Genomic DNA, 24,502 nt, shown 5'->3' with positions numbered 1-24,502 from the left:
AATGGCTTTAAAAAAGGCTGAACTCAGCTGGCCAGTGGGCGCATAGGCATTGGCCATCTGACAGGGTAAAGCCTCGCATGCCCTGATAAATGGCTCTGCATGCCAGCTGTGGCATGTGTGCCATAGGTTCGCCATCCCGGACCTAGGAACTGTCAGGATGAATGAAAATAGGACAGGATAACCATGCCCTACACTAACTCAAGGAAGTTCAGGAATGGACTTCCAGTTTGCTGGTAGGGTCAGTTTAAGCCTCTGGAGCCTTCAGGGACCTTCAGAAAGCTTCCTTGAAGCCTCCGGAGGACTAAAAAGGATCCTACGAGCAAACCGGAAGTCACTTCCGATTTGCTCAGAAGGTCAGTTTAAGCCCTCTGGAGGCTTCAGGGACCTTCAGGAGGCTTCCCTGAAGCCTCCAGAGGACTAAACACCACCCTGTGAGAAAACTGGAAGTGACTTCTGGTTTGCTCGTAGGATCCTTTTTAGTCCTCCGGAGGCTTCAGGGATTAACAGTTTGCTCGGAGGGTCATTTTTTGCCCTTCAGAGGCTTCAGGGAAACCTCCTGAAGGTCCCTGAAGCCTCCAGAGGGCCCCCGGGGGGCGGGGAGGCTGTTTTCACCCTCCCCAGGCTCCTATAAAGCCTCTGAAGCCTGGGGAGGGCAAAAAAAAAGATGGAAAAATGGGAGGGTGCGCCTCTCATGCGTGCATGCGCACTGCAGGAGGTCACACATTGCATTATGCCCATGCACGACCCCCGTCCACTTCCCCCATGACACGCGAGCTAAAAAAGGCTCGCCATCACTGTCCTAGGTCAATGCCAAGTTAACTTGAATTATTGAAATACACATGCTCAATCATATTGCAGAGTATTTGTTTTAAAAGGTGCACATTTAATATATATTTTCATTAAACACCATATCGTGTGAACTGCCAACATTATTAGAAGAGGTCATGTCTGCTAGAGAAAGTGATCTCCAGAAAAAGCCCAAACTAAGGTAACTCAGTAGGTGGCACTCCTCTCTTAAGAGAGAGTGTAGATCTAATTTTGGACCTGCAGATGTTTGAGTTTTAAACTGCAGAAAAAGATAGAATTTTCAGTGAAAGATTGTTGTTTTCCTTACACTATTCTATTTTTAAAGTCAAATTAGCTGAAATAAAGTAAATTAAAGTAAAACCTTAAAAGACTAATGCCAGAGGGACTGTGGAAAGCCGCCCTCAAATAACGGTAAGGCACCCATCCCTGAGGTAGCAAATTGTTAAATGTTTTATAAATGAAATTAAGGAGTCTCTTGCATATCCATTTAACATTATGAAATATTGTGCAACAGTGCCCCTCAAATCTTCACACATCATTTTACATTACTGAAAGATACCTAGCAGCCTCTGTATCCATTTGTTCTGAAGCATGTCTCTTTCTAAAGAACTGTCAAACTGTTGTTTTCCAGAGGATAATATTCCATTCTTATCATTAGACACACAGTCAGTTGTTCCTGCAACTCATTTTTTTTCCTGGCAATGTATTTTTATTGTGTCAGAACACTTCATGTACCTTCTAGTTGGTGTAATATGAAAAATAAGTTGGCTTGCAAGGTAGTTTTTACATATAAACCTAGTTTGAACGAAAGAGTTTGACCATATTTACCATGATATTTGGTTTTGGCTACAATTAAAACATAGTGCACTAGCCAGAGTCACTTTTTTGTGAGATAGATGGCCATGCAAATTTGATGAATAAGTAAATAATAAGTAATATAATTATTTATTGGCCAAATGTGGTTGTACACAGAAGGAATTTGTCTCCAATACATCAGTTCTCAGTGTACATACAAACAAAGTAATAAATCATATATCATAAATCATAATATACAGCAACAATTGATAAATCATAGTATACCAATGGGAGAAGATAGTAGGAAAGATGAGAGGTAAATAGATGAGAAGATGACAATGATAATAGCAATACAACCTACTACATGTGTAAATATCTTTGGGCAGAAGATAGTGCTGCGGGAATTAGCTATTGAGCAGAGTGATGGTATGAGAGAAGAAACTATATTTGTGTCTAGTTGTTTTGGCATGCAAAGCAATGTCTTGAGGGAGAAATTGACATAGTTTATGTCCAGGATGTGAGGGGATATTATCTAGCCTTCTTTCTGCAAAATGTCAAATTTCAGCAAAATGTGTCAAATACCTCCCTCAACACTATCAGAGAATACTTTACTGGTAGTCCTTGATTTACAATCCATTGCTAACAACCATTTGTACTTATGATAGCCATGGAACAGATGATTTATGATCTGTAAATCATTCCCTGGCCATCAGAAACGACTGCCCCCTCCATAGTCATGTGACCACAAGTCAGGTGCTTGGCAACCAGTGGTGACGTACTGCTGTCATGTGATCACAACTTTCCAGGAAAAAAACACTCATTCAAATTAATGGATTCATTTAGAACTGCTGGATTCATTTAACTACTGCAGTGTCCACACGATGACTGCTGTGTCTGCTTAACAAGTGCCCTAAAAAGGTCATAAAGTCACTTCCAGTGATATGGGTGCCTTGATTTCTGACCGTCATGCTTACAACCAGATTTCCAGTCCCAACTGTGGACCTAAATCAAGGATAATCTGTACATAGAACAAATTTAACTATGACTTGTTGACAATTTTTCTACCTTAATGAAAGCATTAGGTGAAAGGAAGGCCAAGATAGTTCCATCACACATCCCTCTTCTCTACAGTACTCATATGCTCCACCGTATTCAAGAAGTGTTTCTACAAAAATTAGGATAAGGGAATATGACTATGTGTGTATAAAGAAAAAAAGTATTTGCAAAGAAAGTGGTCAGAGACAGCAAGGAACACTTAAAATTCTGGAAAGCAGACAAAATGCAGATCTCTTTGAATGGAAACAAAAATTTATTGAAGTAGCTGAAAAGGGCTAAATGAATAGAACTAGAAATAAATGAGATGAAAATGTTTTGGTTGGAGTAAAGTGTATTTCAGAATTTTTTGTTGAAAGATAGAACTGAACTGAATGAATGCTATAAGAGTTAGTATCTATTGATGAAAAGAAAGTTGTAAATGCTATGTTTGAAAAAAATTGGAAGACTCCTAATGTAGGGTAACTGGAGAAATGTTCAGATATGAATGTGGCTTACTTAGGGTATGATTGTACATCTTGCTTAGCATTAATCTATTTCAGTTGTTTGTGGCAATGTTGTCTGTCTTCTTTTATGACGAGAAAGTAAGTAAGATATAAGGTTTAAGGTTTAAGGTTTAAAGTTTATTAAAATTTGTATGTTGCCCACTCCCATCGGGACTCTGGGTGGCTATATAGTAATAATGAATGAAAAAAACTGCAGGTAATTCTTGACTTACAACCACAATTGAGCTCAACATTTCTGTTGCTAAGCAAAAGATTTGTTAAGTGAAATTTGCCCCATTTTAAGGCCTTTCTGGCCATAGTTGTTAAGTGAATAAATGTAATTGTTAAGTTAGTATCGTGGTTGTTAAATGAATCTGGCTTCCCTCCTGACTTTGCTTTTATGAAGGTTACAAAAGGTGATGGCATTACCCCAGGACACCTCAATAGTCATAAATATGAATCATTCCAAGAGTCTGGATTTTGATCATGTGACGGTAGGGATACTGCAATGGCTGCAAGTGTGAAAAATGGTCATACATCACTTTTTTCAGTGCCACTGTAACTTTGAATGGTCACTAAATGAACTGTTGTAAGTCGAGGACTACCTGTATAAGGAAATAGTTTGTTCAATGTGCCTAAAAATATGTTTAGCGGAATTCTGAATGACAGTGTGTGAAAGTAACAAGAGTAAGAGTGTGGAAAGTGCAGTGGACTAAATGCTTGGCATGGGGTGTGCAGAGCAACTTTTTGCTGTTCAGCAGAGAAAAGTATAAATGGGAAATAGAAAATTTATAGCACACTTGTTAATTTAAAAAAAGGGATATGATAAAGTACATAGGCTTGAATTATTGAATGTTCTGCAATATGGAGTTGTTTGCTGAATGCAGTAAGAGTGGGAGTAAAGTTTGTGACTGTATGTAAAATATTTACTGTAAATGGTTCTCTACTGACCAGGGAATAACATAAGAATATGAAGAAACATAGAATAGACTATACAACATAAAGAGACAGATGGCCTGCAAGTATGTATCAAAGACCACAGTATTTGTGTTTGGCTATGAACAGAAAATGAATGAATGAATGAATCATTGAATGAATGAACAAATGAATGAACGAATACACAGTTTACATACACAGTAAAAAAACTATAACAAGTAGATGTCTCAAAGGTGCTTTTTTCAAGAGGCAACTGGGCTTTCTATAATTTTTTTATAATACAATAGCAGAGTTGGAAGGGACCTTGGAGGCCTTCTAGTCCAACCCCCTGCCTAGGCAGGAAACCCTATACTGTTTTAGACAAATGGCTAGCCAACATCTTTTCTTTGAAGACATTTTACTTCTTATCCAAGAAGCTTCCTCATTTCTCAAGACGCTTCTTCGATGAGAAGCAAAACATCTTCAAAGAAAAACCAAAAAGCATCTTTGAAAAAAAACACCTTTGGGATAACCATGGCCTGGATGACTGAGAATCTCTACAGACACATAGCAAGTAGATGGTTTTGTAGAGCTCAGCAGAATGCTTCATAAAGACCGTAAAAAGTTTTCCTACATGAATATGAATGAAGACATATTAAAATATTAAATATGATCTACTAACTTTCTTAAATAGAAAGTTAGTAGATCATATGTAGTCTGTTGTGAGGAATGAATGCTTAATAAAAGAAGCTGTGGATAATAGCTTCTGCCCACTTTTTAGTATGGGAGTGGCAATTGGGTGAAGATGGCTTAGATTCTTACAAAGGCATAGAAATCCCCCCCCCCCAAACAAAAACTGAGACCATATTTTAAGTCCTTGGGCTATTCTTGCAGTCAAAAAAAAAAAAAGAAACGTGATGGCCAAAACCAGCATTCATTTATATATTGGCATTCTAGAAGGCTACCAATCTTGGGCCAAGAAAAAAAGACTGTTTGGCAGAGAAACTCAGAAGAATGATTTAAAAGGCAACAGTTGATAAACTGATAAATCATGTCATCCTAAACTCATATTTTTATCCTCTCCATTCACTTCAGAAGTTTACTGTCAAGAATAATGCTAGTCTATTTCATTGTTCTCATCAGAATAACTTTTAAGAATGAAATGAAACATTTTAGATTGGGTTTGTGGTCATCGTCAGACCATTGAGTCAGAGTTTCAGATTGGGGTGGAGTGGGAATCAAATTGCTAAAATCAAATTGATAGTCTTCTCCCAGCAACCAGGCACCTTAGATTTTTATAGCTTTCTGCGACACCAGATTAAATTTCCATTTTCCTCTAGATAAAGTTTAGTGTGAGTTCTCACCACCCAGTATGTACTCCTCACTATGACATTTTCACTACTGTGTTCCACATCTATCCCATCAAAGATTCATGTTTCAGGCAGGAAATGTATCTTGAAAAGACAGGTCTAAGTTATCATATTAATAAAGATGGATTAGAGACTTAAGAGACAAATTATTGAAGCATTTTTTACCAGGATGAACCCAGATGAATTATTGTTTTTATCATTCTGGTTGAGGTTGACGAGGATAATGTTCTCTACTGCTATGACAAACAATTTTATGTATTATTTGTATATTTATATCTTATAGATCCATTTTTGATATACCGAATAGACCATAAACATGCATTTTGCTTTGACTTGTAAAGTCTTTGCTTCTAATTTTAGATCCAGTTAAGTGCCATTATAATATAAATTATTTGTTGTAAAGTTATAACCACTATAACATAGTTTCTTGTTCATTGCTAATATACGTGTGTGTGTGTGTGTGTGTGTGTGTGTGTGTGTGTATCTGTGTGTATTCAATTATATTAAATTTTGATATAATTTATATTGATAATGTATAATGTATTCAACAAAAGTGAACTTGGCAAATAGCAGTATTGCCAAACTTGTCACATCTTGGAAAAGCATGTAAAAAGGTTCTGGAGTGGTTAGTACATTGATCTGCACTGTTTTTCAGGGCCATAGACTGGGAAGTGGAAAACATCCCAGAAAACAAATGCCAAAATACATCACTTCTGCCTCCAAGAAAACTGCATGTGGGATCCAGGTAATTATTAAGAGTCATGCTTGACTCAAGGGCATTTTTACTTTTACCAAAAAATAAATTATTTTCTACCCGTAAACCATGAAACCCACTGAGCACATCAGGAAGTGGTCACTTTAAATGTGCATTATGTTTCATTCCACTGATTCATACACACACAGAGTGTTTCTCAAACTGAAATTGATTGAGAAGTTTTGGCTGAACTGTAACCACTGTTGTTGGACCTCAATAAAAGCAGCTATATTTGCACATGTTAAATGTAATGAAATTTTTTGCTTCAGAATGTAAACTGATTGCTTATGGGACCTTAAGGGTCAGTAAGCAATTTGAATGCCCATGTTCAACACCACACAATATATTGGGTGAGTTACAAAATCCAGAATGGTAATCATTGAACACAGATTATTGTGAATAAGAGATTTAATGACTTGATTTGATGAATGACAGACTTGACAAAAATGGCAAATCTTATCATATTGCTAAATATGTTGCTCAACTAAGCATTGCAAACTAGCTATGTAGCTCCCTCCCTTGGCAATTGCATTGCCTTTTTGAGACTCTTATTTGCAGTAGCAGCTATGCCAGTTTGTAAACATTTTAGGAATTCAGGTGTGTTCTGGATCATGGTATCTATCATAATTACACATTGTTCTCCAATTAAAGGCAGAAAAACCTGGTTAACATACATTTGGGTTTATAATAATCTGTACTTAAATTCACACTGTACAGCTATTGTGAATCCATGCAGTCTAATGGATTTATTCTTACAGACTTAAAACACATATGTAGGTCTATTTCCAGGAGGATTCTTTCTAAAAATTACACTTTGCTTCCTTTCTGGTAAGGAGTGGATTGTACAAATTCCATACATTTCATTGGGTCATTATTTGTCTGGATTGACTTTCAGTTATTGATTACTAATCCTTGTTTGGTAGTAACCTGGAAACACTAAATGTACTAAAATATGATAGATTAGATGGATGGATGGATGGATGGATGGATGGATGGATGGATGGATGATAGATATATTGTATCATAGTGACCCTTGTACGATACTCACCTCTGTTTGATAGTAACCTGGAAACACCAAATGTACTAAAAGATGATAAATTTAAGAATCTTTCACTGCTTGATAAGATTATTTCTATAACCAATTAACCATTTACTTTTGGGAGTGTTTCTTTTTCATTCTCAGTTATCTAGTGAGTATCAGTAATAATGTTTCTTGTTTCTTACACTTTGTAAAGCCAGCATAAACATCTGCCATCCCCCTTTTCATGCTTTAATCTGCATTGAACGACCATTATTTTACTAGTAAGCAAAAATTAATGATATTATAATGATATAGGCCTACATGGAGCTGAAAATGACCTGATTTCTTTTTTAGTGTATCTATTAACTCTGAAATCTATGGAAACCAAATAGGATCAAGAATAGGAATCCAAAACTAGTTTCAAAAGGTTGGTTAAATCCATATGAAATGTAGTAATCACATGAGGAAACTCAATATTATTACCATGAATGAAACCACTAGTTAAATCTCATAAATACAAATAAATGTATATTTTTGATAGTGTGTACAATGGAACTTAGATATCACCCAATCTCAGAAAGAAGAAATGCATTATTAAAAAGGGAGAAAAAAGATAGCAAAAGGGATATAAAGCATTTAGGTTCATTTGTTTTTGGAGGAAATACAAAATGCTAGTCATTATCCATAAAGCTTCCTATGCTGGATTTGACTATTTCTTTCCACATGACCTCTCCACACATCTCTCTCTCTCTCTCTCTCTCTCTCTCTCTCTCTCTCTCTCTCTCTATCTCTATCTCTATCTCTATCTCTTTCTATCTATATCTATATCTATATCTATATCTATATCTATATCTATATCTATATCTATATCTATATCTATATCTATATCTATCTATATCTATATCTATATCTATATCTATATCTATATCTATATCTATATCTATATCTATATCTATATCTATATCTATCTATCTATCTATCTATCTATCTATCTATCTATATATATATATATATATATATATATATATATATATATATAATGTGTGTGTGTGTGTGTGTGTGTGTTTTCGTAGATTTTCATGGTACAGGTATGCAGGTTTTGATGTATTCGGGTCTTTTCCCATGTAACATTGAGAGTATCTTGGCGACGTTTCATCCTCAGGCTGGTGTCTTCGGCCTTGTGCCTGAGCTCACATATATGTATATGAGAGAGAGAGAGAGAGAGAGAGGGAGGGATGGAGGGAAAGAGAGAGGGAGGGAAAGAGAAAGAGAGAGAATGAATTAATAAAATATGTGAATCTGAAAAGATGCTACCAGGCTAGTCTACCTTTTGGCTATTATAGAATAACATGGTTCTCCTCTTATAAGGTCATCTGTGGGAATTCATGTGATCAACAGTTTAACTGTTTCTAAATGCCATTTTCAATTGTTTTTAATATATTTTGTTGGTTAAATCTAATTTTAATATCTGTGGTACTATGTTATATTCTTATCTGCCAAAGCAACTAGTTGACAGTATAGTGAATTGATGATATTTTTGTACAAAATTGAAATATGTTAATTGTGACAAGTTTAGCAATAATGACTATTAATGGAATTTATTTTCCTACATAAATTGAAACATTTATATTCCTGCGGTCATTTTTAAAATTCTAGGCAGCTAATAGTAAAAATATCTACGTAGTTCATCATAAAGCTCTAAAACACTGAAATATAATATAAAAAGTAGCAATGAAAGCAACCTAATGCAATGACAGCATAATTAAAAATCAATAGCTAATAAACAAGGAAGGAGGAGGATACACTGAAAGTTTTCTTGCAAAGAGAGATTTCAAACTACACCCTGAAGGTTCTTAGTGAGGAATCAAATGGGTGCATCCCAAAAATAAGATCCACATCTGAGGCTTAATCATTGAAAATGCTGCAGTATCCTAAACTATACTCCGATTAAGGCAAGATCATTTTTAACAAGGCAGCAGACTATGACACTCCTGTGTGCTTCTTCATCTGTATCCATGTACGATTTACTGAAGGACATTTTCAAACTCTTCCTGATCTATATGACTATCTTCATTGTATTTATATCAGTGATGGTGAACCTTTTAAACACCAAGTGCCCAAACTACATGCATGCGTATCCCCAAACTGAAAAGTGTGTGCACACACGAATGCGTGCATGCACAGGCACGTGTGAATGCACATCAGAGACCTGAAGACTAGCTGACCAGCAGGAGGCAGGGCATCCCAACACCGGCAGCATGGCAAGAGGTAAGATCTTTTTCTTTTGTGAGCTTCTGTTTCACCGTTTGCAGGGAAACAGAAGTTCACAAAAGAAGCACCATGGAGATCTGACCTGGCCAACGCCATGCATGCCAGCAGAGAGGGCTCTGCATGCCACCTCTGGCACGTGTGCCATAGGTTCACCATCATGGATTTATATTGACTATTCTCAGGTCTATGATAATGTCTTGGGATGCCCAAAGATGTCAGAAGGAGAACAAATGCATAGAGGAAGGAAAAAGAGTAACATGTACTTCCCTGACTCCATGCTACAGAATTATGAATTATGGATGTATTGTATTATCACCTGAATTATGGACGTACTGTATTATGCAGATAATTTCCTAGACATGTTTAAATGGTGGTTGTGCCCTGATCTGTCCCATCTTCCCAGCTAATGTACCTGTGATTTTATCACACAATCACTACCTTCTTCTCTCCTTTCTGCACTTCTTCTCCCTCACTGACACTTATTTGTTAAACCCAGGTATGGTATTGAGTTTTCAATTTGATCTTGCTTTTCACTTTCACCTTCCTTCTATAAATCTTCGTTACCTAAATAAAACAGTTCAAGAAGCCTGTCTGCTTTCAAACACCTGAAGGGTTTTATGGATTGACCTTTCTAGTGCTAAATGAATTTGGGGCCTAATTGGGCACTGCCAAAGAATTAGCTAAATGCTAAACTGTTGCAGGGCTTCTTGGCTTTGGAGATTGATCTTGAGAGATACATTGTGGATTCATAAATAAGTGGAATTTATTGAAAATGAAATAACATCATTCTGAACTTGTGGATTTTGCTCAAACTAACTGACATTCATGGGCTTGGTTTGGCTGGAAGCTGATTAAAAATGTCTTGGCTATAGGTGCATACATAAAAACATAGAGATTTGAAATACCTCAGGTATTCCAACTGCTGTCTAAGATAGTTTAGTTTCCCAGTACCCTGAACTATACTCTGATTTATGCAAGCCCGTTTTTACAACTCCAGCTATATACAGCAAACATATTGAACCAATTCCTAATGAACTGATTATTTAGCTTAGCATTTTAACTGCCACATTTAACATCCTTTCACCCTCATAAAGATATTGAACTACAAAGGAGATTATGGCTTCCAGGCTGACTGTGACATCCTTTAAAATTAACCCAGGGATTTAATCAAAAGGCATAACCATAAACAACAATGAATTAAAATCAGGAAAACAGATTTATGCTTGATTGCTGTTTAAAAAGTTGAAGGAGGTGTTGCTGCAATGGTAAAATGATTAAGACAGTTGTCTGTTATATTCTCAGCTTCTGTGCTGCTATATAATTGGAAATATTAGATCTTCAAGCCTGCAATTTATTTTCTGCAATACTTGTTAACATTTGCCTAGCATAGTTGTGGGAATGGTTTAGTGAATTTCTGAACATACAAGAACATCAAGTCTCTTCCAACTCAACTATTCTATAGAAAAGGGACAGTTCGAGGTAAGAAGATTCATTAACTCATTTTTTTTATTCTGCAATTCCTCAAGACCCTAAAATGGCAGACCCTGTGCATTCTGTCCCATATTTTTTTTATCACAGTAACCTTAAAAGACAGATTGAGTCATAATGACTGATCCAGAATTATTAAGTGACTTCCTGTAGCTGAGGATGGATTTGAACCTGGACCTCCCACATACAAACGATGGGCTACATTAGCTACAGTATCATTCTTGATAGCAAATATTATCCTCTGTGGCAGAGGTGATATCCATCAGGTTCTGGAGAACCAGTAGCAGAAATTTTGAGTAGTTTAGAGAACCAGTAAATACCACCTCTGACTGGCTCCGCCCCAATCTATTCCCTGCTTCCAAAGTCACAGCTGATAGGGAGGGAATTGAGATTTTACAGCATCCTTCCCCTTCCACGCCCACCAAGCCATGCCCACCAAGCCACGCCCACAGAACCAGTAGTAAACATTTTTGAATCCTACCACTGCTCTGTAGCCAGGAACTGTTCAGCATTCCTATAGCTATGGAACTCAGGGGGTCCTCAAGACAACACATGGCACGGCCACAGCAATCGGCAGTCATGCTGGTTACCTCAAAATATATTGCTCTGAGAAGGATAGTTGGCAAGGCAATAACATTTATTTATTTATTTATTTGAATGTATTATTCCCCCAATTCCTATGTGGCTTAGGAATATACCATCGTGGCACAATGGTTAGAATGCAATACTTCAGGCTGACTCTGCCCACACACCAGACGTTCAATCCTGACCAACTAAAAGTTGATTCAGCCTTCCATCCTTTCAAGGTTGGTAAATTGAAGATTGTTGGGGGCAATTATGCTGACCTTGTAAACATTCAGAGAGTGCTGTAATGTCTAAGTATTATTGTTATTCCTTTGTTATAATGATAGAGATAGACAGACAGACAGGCAGGCAGGCACAGTTTGATAGACAGATACATAGGTCCACAGAGAAACAGATAGGGTTTGATGCATACAGAGATAAACAATACATAAACACCAATCTCTGCAATATCCATGTGCAATATTGCTTCAGAGCTTACCTACGGTAATCATATGTAATTCTTATCATAGATAACTTTTATATTCCCCAAGAATGGGCAATATATATTTCAGCATATTTTAATTTGTCTGAAACCTATCCAGTCCTTACCATTGGCAGGGAGATGACATGGGAAACATCTTGAAATGCCACATACATACTCCATCATCCGTTTATTTGTCTCCCTCTAGATCAAGGTTCGGCAACCTTAAACACTCAAAGAGCCATTTGGACCCATTTCCCAAAGAAAATAAAAACCGGAAGCCACAAACCCCTTCCAGTGCCTGACTATTTCCTGAGTGGCTACAAAACTAACATATGTACTTGAATTAAACATTCTCGTTTTTTCTGAAACTTTTATTTTCTTGGATTTATCCATGGTTGGTCTACTGGAGATTGAAAAGCTCAATAAATTGCATGCCAGCGAGTGTAGCACCTTGGTGGTTGTGACATATATTTTGAGTGACAGGGAGCCGCAGCAGAGGCATGAAAAACCCACATGCAGCTCCAGAGCCATGGTTGCTAACCCCTGCTCTAAATCTATAGAGAGAGCCAGTTTGATGCAGTGATTAAGGCATCAGGTTAGAAATCAAGAAAAGGTGACTTCTAAATGGTGACAAAGCCATCTGTGTTACCTGAGCCAGTCACTTTTTTCAGGATGGAAGGAAACAATGGCAAATCACTTCTGAATAAAACTTGCCAAGAAAACTGCAGGCATGTGTCCCGGCAGTCTCTGAGAATCAGACAGGATTGAATAGAGGAAGAACAAAATCCACAGGGCAACTTCTGCAGACTTAGAATAGGTTTGTAAATCATAAGGCGAAATGTCATGCCTTGCACCGAATTGCCTTCCATGTGTAGAGGCTCACAAAAATACTAGTGAGAAGGTATAATATGAGTTTTCTTTCCTTTTGTGGAAAGGGGCTGAATGCAGAAGTCATATGTGTGCAACACTGATTCTTATAAAGCTTTCACCCACTGTATGGATCAAAGACATGCTGTATATCTTCCGAAGGCATCTATAATGAATAAGATATGTTGCCTGGGAAGGAAGTGCAAGATGCCAGCTCTGGTCTGATGTGGTTCTCAAGCACATTCATTTTCCTTATATATTTTACAAAGATTATTGAAATTCATGCCTGATTTTTTTAAAGGGGGAGGAGAGTGTTCATTTTCATATAGTATAAAAATAGCATGTTGCTGTAGCAACAGCTAAACCTCCAAAATATTTTTTTTTAATACTCTGGCTTTGATTTGAAAATAAAACTTAGATACTAGTGGTGACACATTAATCCAGGCCATCTGTAGCAAGTGACTATAGTATGTACCTAAAGACAGGGTTGGGGGGGAGCAGCTTTTACCCATTTAGTAATTTTTAAGGAAGCTACACTCCAATAACTGCTCCAGAAGCTTCTCTGCCAAGTAGATAATAAGCTTTAAAATAATCATTTCCGCAAGTGCCTGATCCAAGTTCTCATTAAAGTGTTTTGTCTTCTCTGTCATTTAATAGGTTTTGACCTGGCCACTGCTACTGCTCTGGTTCCTTTCTTTCGTTCTTTTAATGCACTTGCTCTCTAATTCAAGTTACATTTAAATTTTGTTGATTTAAAACTTTGGCTGACATTCTCCCATTGTCCATAAATGTATAATGTTAGAGCACTGCTTAGAATATTTTCCTTCCTTCCTTCCTTCCTTCCTTCCTTCCTTCCTTCCTTCCTTCCTTCCTTCCTTCCTTCCTTCTTTCTTTCTTTCTTTCTTTCTTTCTTTCTTTCCTTCTTTCTGTCTCTCTCTCACTCCCTCTCTCCCTCTTGCTCTCTCACTTTCTTGCTTTCTCTACCAGATTATCAGAAGTGGATCTCTCTCTCTCCCTCCCTCCCTCCCCTCCCTCTCCTTCTCCCTCTCCTTCTGCATTCCAAGAGAATAAAATAAGAGCTGTTCCTAGCCAGCCACCAAAGCAGCCACTAGAGAAACTGCAGCCCATTTCTGGATTAAATGGTTTTGTATCCCATTTTCTTTCATTCATTCTTCAGGGTGCTTGTTCCTAGCTCTCTCAATTCAGTACATATATTTTTTTTCAAATGTTATGAAATTAATATACAGCCCTTGAAAAGTGCACAAATATATCAAGGATGCAGCTCACAGGAATGCCCCCAGGGAGAGAGGGCAAGCAAGGGAAGGACCCTTCCGCTTGTTGATCCCTATTTGGGAACACTTTGAGTATATATAATATATAACTAAGTCAAGGTGGCAAACATTCATAATGCTTCTTTCGCCATCTATTTTTCCCACAATAACAACCCTATGAAGCGGCTTGGGCTGAGAGAGAGTGACTGGCTTTAGGTCACCCAGCTGCCTTTCATGACTAAGGTGGGACTAGAATTCACAGTCTCCTGGCTTCTAAACCTGGTGCTTTAATTACTAGACCAACTAGTTTGGTGTTTCTGTGTTTTCTTTAAAAAAAAGTCAAAGTACTTTTTGACTTTTTCACCCCACCCCATCCCCACTTTGTCTTTTGTGTGTTGCCCTTCTGACAGTAGAGAGAACAAGTTGAAAGCAATTGATGGAATGAAAAAGGCCATAGGAAAGAAGAAAGAATTACAGTGGTCTCAAGAAGGGGCTTTGTGAGTCACAGCACAGGAAATTCTGCTTGCACCAAATACAAGTTTTCTGCTTGGACGGATGGGATGTTAATTGAGTGTGTGAAATGTACTCATTTTCTTTGCATTTCTGATTGCACTCCAAATTATCAAGTGTCTAAACATGCTGACCTTCATGCCACATTATAAAACTCATCTGATGAACCAGATTTTTTTTTAATTCAGAAAATGCTAATTAGGAAACTTTGTTGGTTAGCCAGAGTAACTGAAAAGCTATTTTATTCTTTATTCGCCTTCATTAAAATTGATTTAGGATGTAATTAGTGATGACCTTTATATAGTTATTTTTCCTAAGTGTTCTTATGGATTGATCAATAGGATTGTGTGACAACAAAGCACTGATAACCATAATTGGAGAGATAATAAATGGCTGACCAGAAATAAATGAGTTTCTAAACATGAAGAAAATGACCAGTTGGGAAATCAAACTTGAGATGCTGAATTCTGAATCCTCACTATATAAAACAGCCTTCTCTAATCTAAATATTCAAATAGTTAGACTTAAATTTCACAATTTTTACAAATGACTCTTATCTCAGGGTTTGACATTCCACATATTTGGAAATATTTGAAAAGTCTAGTGTGAGCAAAGCGTAAATAATATCAATAATAATAATAATAATAATAATAATAATAATAATAATAATAATAACAACAATAATCCCACTATCAGTAATCTTAAAAAAAATGAAATTAGGCTACCAAACAGCCAAAGAAGCTGAAAAAATTTCACATTTACTATATATGGATGATTTGAAACTCTATGGAAAGTCAGAAATAGAAATCCAATCACTGACAAACACAGTCCGAGTATTCAGCACCGATATTTCAATGCAGTTTGGCATGGAAAAATGTGCCACTGTATCCATAAAAAGGGGCAAAATCACTGCATGTGAGGGAATTGAAATGCCCAATGGCCAATTAATTAAATGCAAAGAAAATGAAGCCTACAAATACTTAGGCATTCTGCAGTTGGATAACATCAAGCATGGAGAAGTAAAACTATCGTCAGGCGAGAGTACACCAACAGAGTTAGGAAAATTTTAAAATCTAAATTGAATGGTGGAAATACAATCAAGGCCATAAATACCTGGGCAATACCAGTTATAAGATACACAGCTGGTATAGTTAACTGGACACAAGCTGATTTGGACCTTTTGGACCGAAAAACCAGGAAACTAATGACAATGCACTACAGTTTACATCCACGTGGTGATACTGATAGACTGTACCTGCCCCGAAAATCAGGTGGCAGAGGATTATTACAAGTGAAGCAAACAGTTGAAGAAGAAAAACATGCACTGGCTGATTATTTAAAAGAAAGTCAAGAACATCTATTAATCGAAGTAAAGAACAAAAATCTACTGAAGGCCCAACAGACGAAACAAGAATACAGAAAAGATGTGATAAAATCAAGAATGGAGAGTTGGCAGAACAAAGCACTGCATGGCCAATTTCTGGAAAAAATAAAAGATAAAGTGGACAGTGAACAAACTTGGTTATGGCTAACAACAGGTACATTAAAGAAAGAAACAGAGTCACTAATCCTGGCTGCGCAAGAACAAGCTATCCGCACAAATGCCATTAAGGCCAAAATCGAAAAATCCTCTGATGATGCCAAATGCAGACTTTGCAAAGAAGCTGATGAAACTGTTGATCACATACTCAGCTGCTGTAAAAAAATCGCGCAGACTGATTATAAATTGCGGCACAATTCAGTAGCACAAATGATCCATTGGAATTTGTGCAAAAATTATAATATTAAAACAGCAACAAACTGGTGGGAACATCAGCCTGAAAAGTCACCGAAAATCAGATGGTCAAGATCTTGTGGGATTTCCGTATACAAACCGACAAAATACTGGCGCATAATACACCAGACATCACACTGGTTGAGAAAAATAAGGTCACAATCATAGACATCGCAATACCAGGTGATAGCAGGGTCGCCGAGAAGGAACATGAAAAAATCGCAAGATACCAGGACTTAAAAATCGAAATTCAACGACTATGGCACAAACCAGCAGTGGTAATTCCAGTGGTAATTGGCACACTGGGTGCTATTCCAAAAGCACTGGAATTACATTTAAAACAGTTAAAAATTGACAAAATCACCATCAGTCAAATGCAAAAAGCCGCACTGCTTGGATCTGCACGCATATTACGAAAATACGTTACGACGTCCTAGGCCCCTGGGTGGGGCCCGACTAGTAACCAATGCCAAATCCGGCGAAACAACTGGCCGCTGTGATACAATTGTACAACAACAACAACAATAATAATAATAATAATAATAATAATAATAATAATAATAATAATAGCAGCAGCCGCAGCAGCAGTAATAGTAGTAGTTCTTAAGGCCAATTTTTCCATCTCATTCCTAGATCCAGAGTTGTTGCTTATCTACAACTAACAGCAAGGTTTTCTTGTGGAAAGCTGAATAAACAGAATATGGAATTTGATACCACATTATGGACTAATAGTTGCCAATTTAGACCAGTGTAGAATTGAAACTAGTGTAGAAGAAGCATATAGTCATACACATTTTGTCTAGCTTTTTACTGATGTATACATTTTCATGCCTTTTCTTCAACATAGTACACTGGTTTTCTACAATGATTGCTTTTAGAGGGAGAAAAAAAGCTTAGTCATATTCTCTCCGTCTGTTAAAGGAGATACAAAATGAGAGAATTTGTATTCCCTCTATTTAATAGAGAGTCTTGGTGTGTCGAGGAAGGACAACAAAACAGATTCCTTCCATACAGTGCACAACAGAAGCCTGGCTTTAATGCCTCCATGCTGTGGCTTCTGATGCTTCCTTAACAAAATCTGCTCACTACAGTTTGCTGGAATGGCTGCCATATGCTATTTTTTTATCTGCTCTTATAAATTAATCGCCTAGGTACATTGAGGGAATTTGAAGGAGCTTTTCAGTTATTTGCACTGTATATCAAATAAATTGGAACTTTCAGAAGTGCATAATAATTTGTACTCGACTCCACTTAAGCTTCAGGAATCTTTTCTGATTTGTTGAAAAGACCTCCACTTCCTGCCACCCCCTGCTTCTTAATTTATTTTGCTCTGCTTTCACAAATGTTTTTCTGATCATTTCTGGACTGTCTTTCTTCCATTTTGTCGTAACTAACAATCTTTTTCATAACAGATGGCATCGCACACATTAATGTGTAGAAGAATGTCATCAGCATGTTGACTTCATGAACTTTAATTGACTATTATTTAACCCATAATCTATAGCAGGGGTCTCCAATCCACCGGGCCAAGGACTTGTAGATTTCCCTGGTTGTGAATCGAGCCATGCAAGCAGCAGGCGAACATGTAAAGCTTAATTTGTTCATGCATGGGATTAAGTTGTATGTGTGAAACCATCCCTTCCCTTCTGCCACCACCACCTCTGCCAGTCTGTGGAACCAAAAAAGTTGGGGACCACTGATCTATAAAGTATTCTTCATGCTTGAATAGGTTAGAAAATTATTGTGACTACTAAGTCTGCTTGCTGGAGAGTAATATCTATTGTTCTACTCTGATTTTCCTTCCCTAGCTATTTAAATAAGCTATTTAAATAAAGCTATTTTCCATGCCCTAAAATTTGTGAAGAACAACAATTGGTCTCATTTGTTTGGAACTTAGAAATGGGCTTGCTTGGCCAGACTACTTGCTTTTACATGTATAGCTATGCGAACAATATTAAACCTACTCTTCATCTTTAAAGACAAATTCCCAAACAGGGACCATTTAAAATGATTTACATCAAATTAAAAACCATTTAAAACAATAATTTAGTTAAAGGGATCTTAAAATAACTCGCTTAAACCATTAAAAGCTTAAAAACTGTAATAATCATGTTAAGGGCAGAGGAATCAATTTGATTGCTTAAAAGATCCCTAGGATGGTTTTCACTTCCTTGAACAATGAAGAAGTTTCAAGTTTTAGAAAGAAAGCAAAAACAATTTTACATTTGCATCTGCAGTAAAACAGAAGCTAAAAGTAGAAGTAACACCAAGAAAGGGCAGGAACAAAAATATTCCTTCTTAAAGTCTAGGAGAAAAACAAAAACTTCAACTGATGCCAAATCAAGAAAAAAACTGTAGGCTATAAGAGAAAAATATTCCTGGAAAATCACTATATCAGAGGCATATTTTGAGTTGCCATTCAAAACGGATACAAATTCTTCACCAGATTTAGGATTATTCCAAATTTCTTCAGTGGGAGCAATTAACTAGTGGTTCTCAAAAACAGGACTCTTTACCTTAGGATCAACAGAGAACCATTACCAAAAAAATCTGTGGAAACACATCTGGAAACACCTCTTGAGATTTATGTGCAACCTTGCAGGGGGTAGCAAAAGTGCAAGAGACACCATTTTAAAAATCAGCTAATAGCTTTATCTGACTGATGGCAGGACGTTACTTGGGAGCCTAAGAACTTTCTTGGTCTTCTCTCACCTCCAGATGTCCTGGACTCAAGGGATAATTAAGAAGGCATTCCATATTTCTAGACCACCCTACAATTAAAGAATATCTCATTTCACCTATCACCACTTTTCTAAAATTATCTTCTTCTTTGGAAGAAGGTTCCCAAGCAAACACTCTTTCACCAAGCTGAACTCTTACATTATAGAAGTGCTGGAGAATTTCAGTCAGGTAATAGTTGCCGTGCTGAAACAGATTCTAGTGAAAAGGAAGCTTTATATTTTCTGACATGTTCCAAAATCAACCAGGGTACTGTGACAGCCTTCGGTTCTGTGAGAGTTCACTAGGATATGATTTCTTTTTTTTTAAAACAATAATTGTCCAGTCACCAACACTGGGTTGGTCCACTGAAGCATAAGCAGGCCTTGATTAGGGGAAGCAATTGTTCTGAAATAGAAGAGTAACAAATGATGGGAGGGATGGAGGGAAAGAGAAAAGCAGAGAGAAATGTACTGCTTAGCAGCATGGTGCCAGAGTATACCTGTCTTTCTGCAGGTGCAGTGGCCTTGGGAAAGGCTGTTGCAGGCAATCTAAGAGCTGTGCTGGCCTGGGCACACTGGCAACATGTATCACCTACAAAGGTGGTGGGGAAGAGGCAAGGAAAGGGGAAATGGAGGTGGTAGTGGACGTTTTTGGATAAAGGTGACAAGATTCAGGACAAGTTGAGAAGTACAATTGTTGGAAGTGGCAAATCATCATCCCCCCTCTAGTTTTGTAAAAGAGTCCTTGGAAAACAGGGGGGAGGAAGGGGAGAGAAAGGAGAAGCTTCATTTAAGAAATGAAGTACATGAAACAAATACAATAATTTTGTAACTTCTGGTTTATATTTGAGCCTGAATGTACTATAGTTCCACGAAGCCTGAAAAATATTTCAACAGTTCCTCCAGGCTCAAAAGATTGAGACAGACTGACATAAAAAATAGGCTCTCAGCTCTTTTCCCTGCCCTCATCTTTTTTGTTAATGCAACTTAGGATATGATTAATTTATCACGGCGCTGGTTGACTGGTAAGTGCAACTATCATATCTGCCCATGCCCCATTTCCCTTTTACAACATAATGCCACAATTTAAGCCAGGGAGACTATTTAATGAGAAGGTAATCTAGTGTCTTCAAAAGGAAGAAACAAATTATTCAGTCCTTTGGTTTTTGCACAAAGCAAATGGAGTGTGTTACACCCTGTTTTAAAAAGAAAAATACCGCCAAGGTACTTATTATTCTGCTGTTCAGCCTATCTCTATAATAATATATGTATTTCATTTGGTACAATCTTTATTCAGAACAATGTTGGATTTCCATTTAAGTGCAGTTCTGAAGGTAAAAGTATCAAGCAAAAGTAATGATGCAAAATTTCATTTCTATGCTCCCCATGACTTTCAGAGCAATTTGCTATCCTCATCCAAGTTATCAAATAAACCTTTCCCCTCTTCTGTTATCTCTGTAAATCTTCACTGTATTGTGAAAAATGCTACATGGAATCTCTTTGCCCTATAGTTCATCTATTGTTTTTAAAAGCACTAGTGTCACAGCATCCATAATTATTTCAATCAGAAGTGGAGTAGGAGAAGCAATAAAAGCATAAGAAATAGTGTGGACTGCATTGTGAGTCTTTGAGTCTTTGTAGTTGGAGGAGGAAGAGAAGGGCACCTTAGAGGTATAAAGTGTAGGCAATTGCACACCTCTAAAACCCGGTGCTGCTAATTAAGTACATATAGTTCTCAACTTAAACCTTCACTGAACACAACACTTTTGTTGCAATTCATTGTGATTTGAATCATTGCGACCATGGGGCCTCTTCACTCAATGATAGTGATCCTAATAATCCTCCAAATTATGATTGCTAAATGACCATTGGGTCATTATGCAGAGGACAGGGTACCTCAGGGGATGGGAAATGTCCTGGCAGGTTTGATGCAGGTCCAGGCCTACATAATATTTCAGGCTGAGGCCCACACTGTGGCACCCACCCATCCACCCACCCCAAACACAGACAGCTCACACATGGCCTGAGCCAGGTCTTCTAAGGCTTTCTCCACCCTTCAGGCACCCCCGATCTAGCCGTACTCTTTGGCAGCACAAAGTCTGGGTTTTTTTAGGGGGCTCAGTTTGCTGCAACCACCCCAGGCCTTGACTTCAGCCCTAGTGCTGCCATTGCCACTCAGAATTCTACCTTGCACTATTCTCCAAAATACACAAGCCTTGGGGAACCGTGTAATTCCTCCCCAGGCAAGTATTCCCTAGGAAATACCAGTGCCACTTGCATTCAGATGGTTTTCTCTTTTGGTTCACAGGTCCCTACAATCTAAGGTAGCTCCAGGTTGCACCAGGTCTTCTTTCTTGAACTGGCTTTGGAGCATGTTCTTGTGCAGCTTCTGGAGGCTCCAGAAGCCATACAAGGGGGATTTACTCTTGTGTGACCTCTGGAACCTGCAAGAGAGGACATGCTCTCATTTTGCTCCAGAATCTCTAGTGCTCCCATGCAGCTTTCATAGGTTCTACAGATCATGAAAGAGCATGCCCCTTGCATGCATGATTTCTAGAGCTCTGGTGACTGTGCAAAAACATGTCCCATTTTTGCATGGGTTCTGGAGACTCCATAATTCAAGTGAACAGACACCATGTTCTTGTGGTGGCTCTGGAAATGCGCAAATGCATACATCTCTCAGGCAGCTTCTGGAAACATTAGAACCCATACAAGAACATACTCTGAAGCTGCTTAAGGAAAAAAAGGCCTAGTGTAACCAGAGCTGTCTCATACACTTTAGAGGAGCTTAGATAGGGAGTTTCAGTCCCCATTGTCATAAGGCTGGGTGCCCTGCAAAACACCCTAATTTTGTTCATGTGAATGTAGGAGCATTGCAGTAGTTGTAACTTTGACTACCCGTATGTACTATACTAAAGATACTGTAGTACCATTTTCTTTAAGTCAGAGTTACCTTACAGAAGTCAGAGTCCACTTCTTATAATTATTTCTCATTGGTCAAGCTAACTTGACTGTTATTAGAACATATGAATATTTGCATGGCTACAGACACTTCTCCTCTGATCTGAATAATTGCTATGGATGCTATGACACTGGTGCTTTGACAGAGCTTCTGGAATTATTAGATCCCAAATTTCACAAGAAGTATTAACCTACTGTTTGAAATGGTGAGGCAGTTATATCACACACAAATAAATAGTCCGAGAAGAGTCAAGGGATTGCTCACATAAAAATGTCTCAATTTAATCAATATTCTTATCTGTTGTTTCTCTGCTACAAAGTCCATTTACAGTGTGCATGTGTTTTAACTGAGTACCTTAAATTCCAGAGAGAGTTTTCTTTAGCAGTCTTTCTCAGCCTTATGTTCTCTAAATAGGTCAGACTGAAACTTTGTCGTCCTTTTCTAACCTGATCAAGATCTAAGATGTATGGAGATGACGGGAATTAATGTCTGGTGTATCTTGAAGGCACAGGCCTAGATGTGCTTATTCCTAGTATTCAGATCTTGGGAATGATGTTAGTACAATGTCTGTTAATGGCTGGACAGCTGTTTATATTGCATCTTTGAATTAAATTCCCTCCTTTGCAGTAAAGATTTGGTGAGTGCTAATCTGTTGGAAATCAGATGTGCCATTACAGTGTTTTAATTTCTTTAGTATAGTATACCTAATTAGGTATAGTGTATCTACTTTAGGTAGCCAACAATAAAGAGAGCAACTTGCAAGATGCACAGTCCTTGGCTCAGTTTACTAATTACAAGAAAATCTAATAGGAGCAAAAATAGTTTATATTTTTCCAGTGATAATGAAAAGCTGGCCCCATCCTTGATGTCCTTCAAAACTTGGCTACCATACCTCAACAAGCTTTGAGGGTTTCAAGGAAATGATGATTTAATAAGGTGGTTACATTGTTGTCTAATGCTTTCTTCTAGCCTTTTAATAATAATATTGTTTTATTTGTTGAGATTTTTTTTAATATTGATCATTTTATAGTTTGTTAGTGTAATGGCCCAGTTGGAGGTACTGATCCTACTTCTAAGCCTTGTCCAGTTTTCTTGTTCCTTCTGCAAATTTCATTAAGAAGCACATACCCAAGCCATGCTGGAACTCAGCAGTTGATCATTTCTCTAACTAAACAGGCGTGGTGCTCATCAGAATTTCATGGAGCTTAACATAATGAACTGAATAATTGCAACAGCTTTTGCCTTGGCACTTTCCCATTATTAGAATTCATTGGGGTCTAAGATTCACTAGCTGAAATACTGACTTTGTCAGACTAGATTGGGCTTCACCTTCCCATTGTAGCATTCTGATCTCTAGAAATAACAGTCATTTAGTCATTTCAGCACAAAATATTCTAGCAATCCCGACAGCTGTCAGTGCCACCACCACCACCATTCCTGCAGCTAAGAGCCTGGGATGGTTCACTCAATCACCTTGCAAGGAGGTTACATAAAGAATAGCAGCAAGATTTTGCAATACTAAATACTATTTCTAAAATTACTTTTTTCTCCATTAAATCCAGGAGTCTGTGGAATACAGAAGAGTGTATCATACAGGCTTTATTTATACACACATGGCAAATGACACAGGCCATTTACCTACAGATATCATAGTCAAGTACGAAAATAGCATATGCTATCAAACATATATACAGGAACTGCCATGATAAAACTTTTGTTGTATATTCATTTTAAAATCTATCATAGCAAAAGCAAACAACCCCCACTCAAATTTATTTTATCTTTTTCTCCCCAGGTCTAGAATCAATCAATCTTTAAAACGCACTGGGTTTAGTTTTACACCTGTCATGTAGCCAACCTTATGGGAATTTCTTCTAATCTGTATTTTTCTGTTTTCTAATTAAGAAGCTACAGTATGTTGAAATTCAGCAGGGTGTTGTTGTTGTTGTTTTTACACTTACTGTTGCAACTATCTTGCTTGCTTAGTTTAACTTTCCTTTTAAAAAAAAGCAGTTTACTACTTCTTAATATGTTAAAAATGGAGAGGAATACTAGCTCAAGAGAGAATTAATAACCAGCACAGACTTTGCCAACCATTTAGTAGATCTTTAAGCCTGTTTAAGTTAGTTTCCAGATTAAGGTTGATGGCAGCACCTATTCTTGACAAATCTAAGCAAGGTTAGAGCTGGCTAGTTCTTTTATGGCAGATTTCTTGAAAATCCCAGGATTGTAGATTAGACAACAATGTTGGGAAAAAACAACCTTGCAGATTCCCTCCAGTGTCTATTCTAGGGACACAGAATAGACACTGGAGAGATTGTCTATAGAAATCATTTGCTTTTATTTTTATTGCCCCCATCCCAAAGTAGAAAAATTGAAGAAGGGATTATA

Source organism: Thamnophis elegans, chromosome 4 (genome assembly GCF_009769535.1).
Source record: "Thamnophis elegans isolate rThaEle1 chromosome 4, rThaEle1.pri, whole genome shotgun sequence".
Classification (NCBI taxonomy): domain Eukaryota; kingdom Metazoa; phylum Chordata; class Lepidosauria; order Squamata; family Colubridae; genus Thamnophis; species Thamnophis elegans.
The sequence above is the reverse complement of the archived record's forward strand: the minus strand, read 5'-3'. Positions refer to the sequence as shown.